We start from the raw sequence: 13,227 nt of genomic DNA on the forward strand, positions 1-13,227 counted from the left end.
TTTGCCGCAGCTTGGTAAAAGGACCCTAAGCGTATTCTGTAACGTGGTGCATGTAAATTCTAAGTTGCATAGTTGAAAAGGGGGCATGGCCATGGGTGGGGTGTGAGTGTTTCTAAAATCTATGTGCTTTGTTATAGAATACACCCGCTCTGCACCTAATTTAGACATTGGGATTTATGCCAGTGTAAAACATGGTATAAATGACAGTGACTAAATCTGGTCGAGTGGAGAGGCGCTCGGCGTAGTCTATATATCGCATGGAAATTTAAGCCTATTCTATAAAATAAAATATAATATATAATATATACATTAGAGAACACGCCTAGGTGTATTTTTTTCCACATGGAATTTTCAGGCGCCATATATAGAATCTAGCCCTTTTTGTCTTATAGGTGTTAATTCATCAGTTAAGGTACGCTAAGTCAATGTAGAAAGTGCTAAAATTTGGAAGCTGCAATATCATACCAAATGTAGTTTAACAAATGTACATGTCTAATGGAGAGACCTTACGAGTGGTTACATTTTATGGCTGGCAGCATGTCATAAGGACAGGAATGTTTGAGAAGACTCAATGGGTTATTTGGTCTTTTCAAGCTGTCATGTAGTCTATGGTTACTTTATTATTATTTCCCCTTCTTGCTACAGTAAAGCATAAAAACTGGAGTATATCTTGTAATCATTTGGAGTCTTTCATACAGACCACTAAAAGTTACATATTTCTGTTATGAAATTTACAAGAACATAACAATAGAAGGCCCTATATTTAAAATTGTTTAACAGACAGGAGATGCTCCTGCCCTATTAACTCACACTGCTTAGCCCTACCACTAATTAGTTTGTACAGGCAAATAAAAATCATTTTGTTTAGTTTTGTTTGTGAGCCTTTTCATTTGGGCCCCCTTTACCATGCTGTGGTAAAAGGGGGTCCGTAGTGGAGCTGGCGTACATAAGTATTGCCATACTGGAACAGACCAAAGGTCCATCAAGCCCAGTATCCTGTTTCTAACAGTGGCCAATCCAGGTCACAAGTACCTGGCAAGATCCCCAAACTGTACAATGTATTTTTTTTTTTTTTTTCGTGATTCATAATTTTTATTAATTTTTATATACTTATTACAGAAGTTATCATACTGCAAAAGTGTAATACAGCCATTAAATACAACAAATCATCTAAATAAAGACAAATATTGGCTTCCTTAGACCTCAATAGTGGGGAGGCAGGAAATAGTGAAGATATACAAAATCAAAACATATTAGTAAAACTTTTATGGTACCGTCAGTCCCATTTATAATTCTAATTCTATCGTTGTTTAGTGTCTAGAAAAGTCTGAAGCTGTTCAGGCATATAATATATGTATTTAGCTTGATTCAACCTGATGACACATTTGAGGCCTTAGAGATAGAGACAAAACAAACAGAAGATTTCAAAATGGCAGTGGTAAAAGACAATATGGAAATTAGAAGAAAACTGGAACAGGTAGAGAATTTCAATAGGAGATTAAATCTTCGAATGTTGAATTTTCCTAGAATACTGGGAGAATCTCCAAGGGATCTGTTCCAGAGATATCTAAAGGAAAATTTGAACTTTCCCCAAGAAGTATTTCCTCCTCTGGATAAAATATATTATATTCCAAGCACGATAAAAAAGTTGGGACAGAAAATTCTATTGACTTACAAAATGTCACAGCCATTTTGGAGCAGACAATTGAGGAATCACCAGAAAGGGGGACATTGATAATTTCCTTTGTATTTCAACAGGATTTAAATGCAGTTATGCGTCTTTACTTTAAATCTACTAATCGAGAATTTGCAGGTCAAAAGATTTGGCTTTATCCAGATGTGACTAAATCCACACAAGAAAAACGTAAAAAGTTTCTATCTATGAGGTCTAAAGTATTGGAAATGGGAGGATCTTTCCTCCTGGCTTACCCATGTAAATGTACAATGTATTTTATACTGCTTATTCTAGAAATAAGCAGTGGATTTTCCCCAAGTCCACTTTAATAATTGTTTATGGACTTTTCCTTTAGGAAGCCATCCAAACCTTTTTTTAAACCCTGCTAAGCTAACCACATTTACCACATTCTCTGGCAAAGAATTCCCGAGTTTAATTACACATTGAGTGAAGAAATATTTTCTTTGATTCATTTTAAATTTACTACTTTGTAGCTTCATTGCATGCCCCCTAGACCTAGTATTTTTAGAAAGACTAAGCAATCAATTCACGTCTACCCATTCCACTCCACTCATTATTGTATAGACCTATATCATTATCTCCCCTCAGCCGCCTTTTCTGCAAGCTGAAAATCCCTAGCCGCTTCAGCCTTTTCTCATAGGGAAGTTGTCCAATCCCCTTTATCATTTTCATTGCCCTTCTCTGTACCTTTTCTGATTCCACTATATCTTTTTTGAGATGCGATGACCAGAATTGAACGCAATATTCGAGGTGCGGTTGCACCATGGACCGATACAAAGGCATTATAACATCCTCATTTTTGTCTTCCATTCCTTTCCTAACAATACCTAACATTCTATTTGCTTTCTTAGCGACCGCCGCACACTGAGCAGAGGGCTTCAACATATGATCAATGATGACGCCTAGATCCCTTTCCCGGACGGTGACGCCTAATGTGGAACCTTGCATTACATAACTATAATTTGGGTTCCTCTTTCCCACATGCATTACTTTGCACTTGCTCACATTAAACGCCATCTACCATTTAGATGTGTGTTTACTGCACGATGATACCTCCATTTACCACAGCGGATTAAAGGCATTTTGGTTTGGTTTTTTTTTAAAGGAAATGGCCGTGCAGCAATTTAAGCACTTGCTGCATGGCCATTCCTTGGAGAAGCCCTTACCGCCACCTATGTAGGAGGCAGTAAGGGCTCCTGTGCTAACCCAGCAGTAACCAGGCAGGTAAGCCCCCAGCACAGAGCTTTTTTAAAAACCAGCATGCTAGAAAGGGCATGTGGAGGCTCCTGTGGTAGCCCGGTGGTAGTGCCTGATTGGCGTACGCCAACACTGCTGTAGTTGTATCATGGCATTGTAAAGGGCTTCATTGTTTCTTCTTCTTGTTATTTTTAATAAAATTTTGTTTTCTTTTGTTTCTATTCAAAAAACGAATTAGGGCACATTTGGACAAGAGCAATACTGAAGTAACAGAAAACTATCACCAAGCTTGCCCTGAACCAGTTTATGATTGGCCTGATTTGCCTGGCTAGAATGTTTCCAGTTGTTTTCCGGAAGCTGCCAGGGTCATTAGTGCAGTAGCTTGCACACCTGTGGGACCCAGGCTCCTGCACTTCACTTCCCAGGAGATTCAGGAGGTTCAGCTTCCTTCCTAGGCCACCTGCTTAATCTGTTTCTCACACAGTTTCCATTTACCTCTCTCCCAAGAATTCTATATCGTTTGGCTATGTGTTTTTTTTTTTTTTCTAGAACTAGGAAGAACAGGTCTCAATTAAGGATTTTTCAGCCTTTTATTCTATTATGCTGTTTGCCACTTGGGGATTATTTGGGGACAAAAAGGGGTACATTTTTAATCTCCCTCTCCTTGGGGAGTTCTGATCCAGGCCAGCTAGTGGGCCACAACATACATAGTGATTGTTTCTGTATGTAAGCTCCCGCTGTAGGTGTCACTTTTGAAAGTTTAGTTCAGTCATTAAAGGCATGTTATGTTAGGGGGCGGTAAGTAGGTGGGGCATGGGTAGGGTTACCATATGGCTCCAGAAAAAGGAGGACACATTGATCCAGTTCGGGTTTTTGCTTTCATTGAAAGCAATGGAAGTAAGACCCAGACTGGCTCAATCTGTCCTCCATTTTCTGGAGCCATATGGTAACCCTAGGCATGGGTAAAACAATATGGATAGTATATTCCTGTTGGTGCATGACACATACCGTGCACTAACTGACAATTGTGCACTTAAGAGTGGGTCCACGTGGAGGGGCATAATTGAACGAAAACGCCTATCTCCATGGGCGTTTATCTCCAAGAACGGGTCCGTGAAGGGGCGGACCGAACCGTATTTTTGGAAAAAATAGACGCCCATGTTTTATTCAACAATGTGTGAGCTGGGCGTTTTTGTTTTTCACCGATAATGGAAAATGAAAGCGCCCAGCTCAAAAACGAATAAATCCAAGGCATTTGTTCGTGGGAGGGGCCAGGATTCGTAGTGCACTGGTCCCCCTCACATGCCAGGACACCAACCGGGCACCCTAGGGGGCACTTTTACAAAAACAAAAAAACAGGTAAAAGAGCTCCCAGGTGTATAGCACCCTTCCCTTGTGTGTTGAGCCCCCCAAATCCCCCTCAAAACCCACTGCTCACAAGTCTACACCATTACTATAGCCCTAAGGGGTGAAGGGGGGCACCTACATGTGGGTACAGTGGGTTTGGGGGGGTTGGACGACTAATAAGCATTAAGCAGCACAATTGTAACAGGTAGGGGGGATGGGCCTGGGTCCACCTGCCTGAAGTCCACTGCACCCCCCTAACAACTCCTCCAGTGACCTGCATACTGCTGTCAGGGAGCTGGGTATGACATTTGAGGGTGAAAATAAAAAGTTGAGAAACTTCATTTTTTGTGCTGGGAGGGGGTTAGTGACCACTGGGGGAGTCAGGGGAGGTCATCCCCGATTCCCTCCAGTGGTCATCTGGTCATTTAGGGCACTTTTTGGGGCCTTATTCGTGAAAAAACAGGGTCCAGGAAAAGTGTCCTAAATTCTAGCTAAAAACGCATACTTTTTTCCCATTATCGGTGAAATGCGCCCATCTCTGTTCGGCAGATAACCACGCCCCAGTTCCGCCTTCGCCACACCTCTGACACGCCCCCATCAACTTTGTCCGCATCCGCGACGGATTGCAGTTGAAAACGTCCAAAAATCGGCTTTCGATTATACCGCTTTATTCGTTTTTGTGAGATAAACGTTCATCTCCCGATTTAGGTCGGAACTTGGGCGTTTTTCTCATTCGATTATAAGCAGGTTAGGGTCTCCCAAATAGGAGGTGTTAAGTGCATTTGTGGTAATTGTGACCATGGTAACACACATTGAGGGGCATTTTCAAATGGGGACGCCCATCTCTAAGGGCGGCCATCTCTGAGGACGGCGCCATGAAGAGGCGGGGCCAACCGTATTTTCGAAAAAGATGGCCGGCCATCTTTTTTTTCGATAATAAGGTTGGCGCTGCCCAAATATTAGAGATGGCCGGGTTTGAGATGGCTGGCCTCGGTTTTTGCCCATACTGGAAACCGAGGCCGGCCATCTCAAACCCGGCCAAATCCAAGGCATTTCGTCGTGGGAGGGGCCAGCATTTGTAGTGCACTGGTCCCCCTCACATGCCAGGACACCAACCGGGCACCCTAGGGGGCACTTCTAAAAATTAAAAAAAACATTAATATAGCTCCCAGGTGCATAGCTCCCTTACCTTGGGTGCTGAGCCCCCCAAATCCCCCCCAAAACCCACTCCTCACAACTCTACACCATTACCATAGCCCTTATAGGTGAAGGGGGGCACCTACATGTGGGTACAGTGGGTTTGGGGGGGGTTGGAGGGCTCCCATTTACCACCACAAGTGTTACAGGTAGGGGGGATGGGCCTGGGTCCGCCTGCCTGAAGTCCACTGCACCCACTCAAACTGGTCCAGGGACCTGTATACTGCTGCGATGGACCTGATTATGACATTTGAGGCTGGCTTAAAGGCTGGCAAAAAAAGTTTTTAAAGTTGTTTTTTTGAGGGTGGGAGGGGGTTAGTGACCACTAGGGGAGTCAGGGGCGGTGATCCCTGATTACCTCCGGTGGTCATCTGGTCAGTTCGGGCACTTTTTTGGGACTTGGACCTGAAAAAAAAGGGACCAAATAAAGTGGACCAAATTCTCCTCAAGGCCGGCTTTCTTTTTTCCATTATCGGGCGAAGCCGGCCATCTAAACGCAAGCCCATGTCCCGCCCCCATCCTGCCTTTGCTACCGTGCTGACATGCCCCCTTGAAGTTGCGCCAGCCCCGAGACGGAACGCAGTTGAAGCCGGCCAAAATCGTCTTTTGATTATACCGATTTGGCCGGCTTCAGGAGATGGCCGGCCATCTCACGATTTGTGTCGGAAGATGGCCGGCGATCTCCTTCGAAAATAAACTGGATTATATCCCCCAATAGTTGCTGTGTTATATTTGCAGTAACTGCACATTAATTTATTGTGCTAAGGTGCAGTAATTGAAAAATCTAACACACTTTGGTAAAAGGACCCCTAAATCTAATGTCCAAATAATCCCCTAAGTAAGATTTTGGAAAGAAATGATCTTAAGGGCTCCTTTTTCTAAGCCATGATAGTGATACCTGAGCGGCATATGCCACATAGCCCTTAGGGATTGAATGGGTTTTGTCACATTTGCCACACCGGGAATCACTACTGCGGCTTAGTAAAAGGAGCCCTAAGTCACTTGTCAAAAAGGCTGGTTTCCCCTATCACCTGAATTCATTAATAACCCATTCTGAGTATGAGAGACTTAGCAGTAACAAAAGTCAGTAGGATAGCATGCACTCACACAGTATTTTTGTGTTATTGCATTTTAATTAGAAGAATACTAGTTTGAAAACATCCAGCATGCTGATTTAAATGAAGAGGTAAATCACTAAGGTTTAATCAGCCATGAGAGCAATTTATCATTGCTCCAGAGAACCTGACTTATTGCTATAAAACATCTGAATAGATATCAACAGTGTTAAAAGCCAAAGAAAAAGAAAAGCTATTTTGTTGGGCCATTGACAGAATTGGTGGTTTGTTGTCCTGATGTTCTTTGGCATGTATTATATTAGATGAAACTTACTATTAGGTACATTAAAAGGAGCCACCCCAACCTGGTGATTGAGGGGGTTGGGTGAGGATGAGGAGGTAGGGGTGCTCATGGAGATGGGAGTTTAACAGCTGAGACTGGACCTTTACATTTTGGCTTGGAAGCATGGGGACATGGCTTTGAGGCCCAATGCTGCCAGGTGGTAAAATAACACCAGCTTGCCCCTTTAAGCCCCATTAAAGGGGCAAATAAAGAAGGTTATTGCCCTAACTTATCTTGATAATTTCCTCTCTGTCTTCTTTCCCTGACCTAATCCCACCCATGGGCCCATGCAGAAATTAGTAGCTCCATCCCCAGGAATTTACAAAACCTTTGATCTATCCAGTTACATCTTTACTTAACTGGATAGATCCCTTTAAAAATTCAAGTGCATGAATAGTGATCTTTTTCTCTTTAAATAACAGAAGGGAAAAAAAAACAACAAAATAGAATAAAGGGAGAGAAAAGAAACAACAAATATTTTTTAAATATTTTTAAAAGAATCTCTGGCTATCATTCAGTTTGAAATCATTACACTCAAGTCTTGTGTTTGTATTCTATGAACCTTGAGGCTTGACTGCAGCACAAAGAAAAGAGCATTGATGACAAGACCAGTGACATGACATTTATTTTGGTAAGATAGCATGACATACAATACTACAGTTATGAACAGGCTGCAAGGCTTTCTTCAGCATGCCCACCTTTGTGCCCCCTCATCAGCTGAATGCAAGTCTTAAATTTGTAGCTTAAAGGTAATCTATTCAGCCCACAAGAGTGAAATAAATGTATGATGAAACTGTAATCTAATGATTCAAAGTTTTCTTGCTCAGCAATGAAGATGTATATACAGGGGAAAATATTTCTGTAAGTGACAGAAAATTACAGTGCAATGGGACCATGTAAACTGGCATCTCTTTTGGACATAGCAGTATATTTTTGTTCCTTTAGGATAAATCACACCTAGTCTCTGTTGGGAAATGACACCATCAGCTTTCCTTCGAATGCCTTCCTCTGAAAACTGGCAAACCTTATCTCTAATTACTCTTTGCCACTGTTTTGTGATGAATGAGATAGTCTTTCTGCAGAGACTGGGGGTGCTGCTTTCACAATATTCCCAGCTCTGGAGGGCTTGGGCAGGAGATGCATGACCTCAAAATGAATCACAAGTGTGACCACCCTGAAAAATGCCTCTTCTCTAGGCAAAAGGTGGGAGGATTTTCTAGGGGTCACTATGGCAATGGGGGCTGGTAAAGCTAGCCGAGTAGGTGGAAATGGGGGGAGCCCAGCCTTCAGAGGTGGAGAGGAGAAGTAATAAAATAGATTGTGAAAAAGTAGATCCAGGTCTTTTTTTGGCCTTACCCCCGAGTTACACCCCGAGTACCGCGGGGGAGTCCTGGAGCTGAATAGGTGGACTTTGGAGTGGATGGTTGCTGGCAACCTTGGCTAGTAGGGTTCCCATTGAGGAGATTCATGAGAATGAAGGAGTGCCTGGTGGAAAAATACACCCGAGGTGGTTGGGATGTGGGTGCAGAGGAGCCCACTCCCGAAAGGATTTTGCCAGCCAGCCAGAAGAGCCCTAATCTGAGATAGGATAGATATTTCATAGACATTGATTGGATGTGACTTTGGACTCCTATGCACTTAAATTGAAGAACTGAGGGTTGGTTTATGAACTGTTTGTCGGTTTGAGTTAATCCAGTAAAAGAAAGTTTGAAGTTTATCTATTGAGACTACTGGTCATTATTTTAAAGTGGACTCTTGCGAATCCCAGGGTGGGAATACCCTTCAGCCTACCGGAGATTTTCTTTGGCCCCAGCCTGCACCCAGCTCATCTGAAGTACAATTTGTTTTATGAGCCCTGGTCCTAGGTACCTGACCTGGGGAGCTTAGCCAGCAGCCCTGACTGAAGAGTAAACCAGGGTTACACAAGTCATCTGCACAATAAACAGTTGCAATTTGTGTGCACAATTTAATTGTATAATGTGCTGATCACTGCCACATTTAGGTGTTCGCACTTATACCAGTTCTATGGTTGATGTAACTACAAATCCCTTGATTTAAGGTGTGCTGACACTGGGTTATGCTAATATTCTATTATAGAATCTAGATGCCTTTGTTCCATTATAGAATGTGTGGCCTTGGGGCACCTACACGGCAGTGCCCGTTAATAGAATAAAAGATTTAGAGGTAGATAATCAAAACATTTGTGGTTAAGTTGATTTTAAATTAATAAATGTTACCATTTATGTTATCCTCTTTATTCAGTTAAAGTTTGCCCTCAGAAAATCAGTGTGGACAAAATTTACCCAGAGAAAGGAAGGCTAGAATGAAGTCTTCCAGGGAAAGATCTGAAATGTAGCTGGTTGGTTCAGTCTTCTACACTTTCTGGCTAAATTTGGCTGAAAAGCAATTCTAGATGTCAGAAGGACAATATGCCTGTATCTCCTCCTTTCTTTCCAAGGGGCTTGAGATAGTGGGGTTTAGGGGTGGGATAGGATTGGAGGCACTTGAATTTTATTCCACATATCAGGGGGGAGAAGGGATGGGAGAGGACACGCAGGAACCCTTCATGTTATTATTGGAGGCAAGAGTGGGAAAAGGACCCCATGGAGGGGAGTGTTATTTTTCTCAATTTTAGCTACATGCTGAGAGGGAGTACTCCTCTTATGAAGGATAACAGTCCTTTGTAAAGACTATCTCTACTTCAGGAAGTAGGTGAAAGCTTGGCTCTTCAACCAGGCCTTTAATGGAAGATGTAACTAACTTGTTAGTCTCACTCACATACACAAGGAGTGAAACGGGCAGCACATACTGCAACAGGACATTTTTATCCACTCCCTACTCTAGCTGAGATAATATTTAACCATCTCTCTGACCTCAAATGCACTGTTCTTTAAATTAGTCACCTTATTTTCTGTGGCATCCGAGTCTCAGAAGGCCCTGTAAGCTCTACTGCTATCCAAGGCAGAATACCTCAAGCTTGCAGTTCACCTCTGAGCTCAGAGACTAAACTAACCTCATCTCTACGGTCCTCAAGGGTCACAACCCAGTTGGGCTTTCAAGATTTCCTCAATGAATATGATTCGTACATAAAATGGATAAATAAATTACAATATAGCTGTATCCAATTACATATGTCTATATCAAAACAACTATGCTCATATTGAAAGACTTTATTAAATATTCAAAATACTCTAGTTAAAAAGTAATCAAAATATCTAAATCTTATAGAGGATGGGTGGGTAACCACAGTCCTCGAGGGCCAGAACCCAGTTGGGTTTTCAAGATTTCCACAATGAATATGCATGAGATTGATTTGCATGTACTGCTTCTATTGTATGCAAATCGATCTCATGCATATTCATTGTGGAAATCTTGGAAACCTAACTGGGTTCTTACCCTTGATGACTATGGTTACCCACCCCTCGTCTATAAGGAGCTATCCACAATTATCAATTTTGTTACATCAGACTAACACAACTGTTCTTTTAAGTTTGTTGCACACTTCCTTATATCTAGCCCTATATTTTCTATATGAGGCAATGGAGAGTTAAATGGCTTGCACAAAATCACAAGGAGCCTTATTAGACTGCTCCTCCACTTTTGAGTCATTAGATCAGTTACAGGACAAAAAAAATGGATTTTACAAAACCTGGTGACTGTGTATGACTAACAAAAGAAGAGAACTCAGTTTTCTGAGCTCATATGTCTGCTTACCCACACATATTCTATTGTCATAAAAAGGCAAGAAATACAGTCACTAGAGAAATCCAAACCAGACTATGGAAAAGCTACAAAAATCATTTATTGCAACTTTTTTTTCTACAATGATCTAATATTTGTATTTTTGCACACCCTCGCTAACATCCTGCATCAAATGAAGGCTAAACCCTTCCAACAGTGCTAAGTGACAATCTGTGTGCTATTGGCTAACTCTCAAATGTAAAGAACAAAGAACAAACAAGTCTCCAAAAGCCAATGGAAACTATTAAATACAAAACCAAACATCTGTGTATCAGATATGTGCATCTGTGTGTGGGTGTGCTGCTGCTGAATAAACCTCGCATGTCGATGGGTTTTGCTTAGGGATAGTTTGCACACAGATCCAGGAAGAAGAAATGCTTTGTACCTTTCCTGCTCTCTTTGTTTCCATTTTTTCCAAGTCCTTATTCTGCGAAGGTCATGCTGAAAATCCCAGATTTACTGATACTTTTCCCCACTTGTTTAGTCATATCATTTTGAAAGGATTCTCCTACCATTCCACAAGCTCAGCAGTATCCTGCCCATGTCCTCTATCGACCATTTTCTCTCAATGTCTTTCAGAATGACTCTGCTCCATTTCTTTTGTTCCCAATGCAACCAAATCCATAACCAGATTACTCAACATTCGCATTGCATTTGGGAGGGAATCAATAATACTTACTGATGTACAGCTATATATTTGTCATTGTGGTGAAAATATTCAAAGTTTAGAGGCCTGTTTTTTAAAGCACTGTAAGCAATTACCAATGAATTAGTGCAAGGGAAAAGTCACCGCATGGTTGCAGCAACAATTCCACATAGCACAAGGCCATGGCACTACCTGAGCACTAATTCACACAGTAATTGTTTGCTTTGGTAGGGAGCAGGAAAGAGGTGGAGAATGGGTGGTATTAGATGCCAAAATCTGGGTGCTAAGACAGTATTATTCCATGCCAAATCTTTTATAGAATACTAGCCTAAGTCCACAGTTACAGACTTTAGGCAGGACCACTTATACCATATCTATGGCCGGCATGAATAGTGAAGCCTAAATTCAGCAGCTGGAAATACAAAGAAGCACCAAGGGCCATTCAAGCATAGGATAGTTAAAGAGTCCTTTATTAGTAGACCTGACATGGGCTGTGTTTTGGCTTCAAGCGCTTGCATCAAGGGTCAATGAGATAAATATATACTTTTAAGATAAAGAGCTTGAAGCTCATATGGTCAGCAGATCTTGGAAAATTGACACCAGTTTCAGGATGCCGTTTTGTGTTGATACACTCTTTATCTTAAAAGTATAGATTTACCTCATTGATGTGAGAATTAGGAATTGTGTTTTCTCTCTGTTTAGTTTTAGCAGTGCCGTAGCGAAGGCTAACGGCACCCGGGGCGGGTCATCCCCGGGTGCAGCACGGCACGGCCCCCCCTCTGCGGCGCCCCCCCCCCCCCCCGGAGCGCAACCCCCCCCCCCGGACCGCATTGTTACCTGCGGGAGGGCCGATCCACTCGGAGTGCACGTCACTAGGAGCTGCATCGGCCACGCTGGTTCCCTGCTCTCTCTGCCCCGGAACAGGAAGTAACCTGTTCCGGGGCAGAGAGAGCAGGGAACCAGCGGGGCCGGCACCCCCCGAGCGCATGCACCCGGGGCGGACCGCCCCTCCCCCCTTCCTACGCCACTGAGTTTTAGTTTAAATGCAGTTGCCCAAAATTCTAGGATGTTCACCCCTTGGGTTATTGTGGCAGCGATTCGTGTTGTGTCCTTTTCAAATGGTAAGTATATTGATACGTTGTCTGCATAGATAAATGGGTTGAAACCATTTCTTGCTAGTGTGGTGGCTAGTGGGAGCATCATTATGTTGAAAAGTATGGGTGATATTGGTGATTCTTGCGGGACTCCAGATTCTACTGTTCATGGGGGGGGGGGGGGGGGGAGAGAACGTTGCCCATCCTGACTTGGTAGGACCTGGTTGTCAAGAATCCTTTGAACCATTTAGCACCTCCCCTCCAATGTTGATTTTGTCCAGTAGTCTTGCTAGGATCTGGTGGTCGACCATGTTAAAGGCACTTGACATGTCAAATTGTAGGAGAAGGATTTTCTTGCCTTTGCTGATTTCTTTTTTGAAGTTTGCTGGCAATGTTATGAGCATTGCTTCTGTGCTATATTGTGGCCAGAAACCTGTTTGGGAGTCATGTTGGTTTAAGTATAAGAACTTGCATGCTTGTCTACCTAAAGTGCTTGAGAACTAGAAAGACAAGCAATCAGGCAGACTGGATTGTCCAATTAGTATCATTCAATATACAGTATTTATGTACATCAAAGCTTGAGTAACAGTTAGACACTGGAAGGATATGGCAGGAAATAAAGAACAAACTATAATTGCTGCATTAGGGGTTGTACTTTAATAAATTGGTCCATGTTGATGGAGACAAAATAACAGATGTATCTTTTGCTACTACAGGAAGGCCTGAAGGTTACAAAGCGCATGTGTGACATAGATGCAGTAGAGTATTTTAATTAGATTCCTTCACCAGCTCTGCTGCCCTTCTGTGTAGCACATTAATGTATTTTGCTAATTATAAATGCAATTAAAAAGTACTGAAATAAAATTAGGCTGATCTATCTAATTTACATTAAGTACTTTAAATTATGCAGA

This window comes from Microcaecilia unicolor, chromosome 8 (assembly GCF_901765095.1).
Source record: "Microcaecilia unicolor chromosome 8, aMicUni1.1, whole genome shotgun sequence".
Taxonomy (NCBI): domain Eukaryota; kingdom Metazoa; phylum Chordata; class Amphibia; order Gymnophiona; family Siphonopidae; genus Microcaecilia; species Microcaecilia unicolor.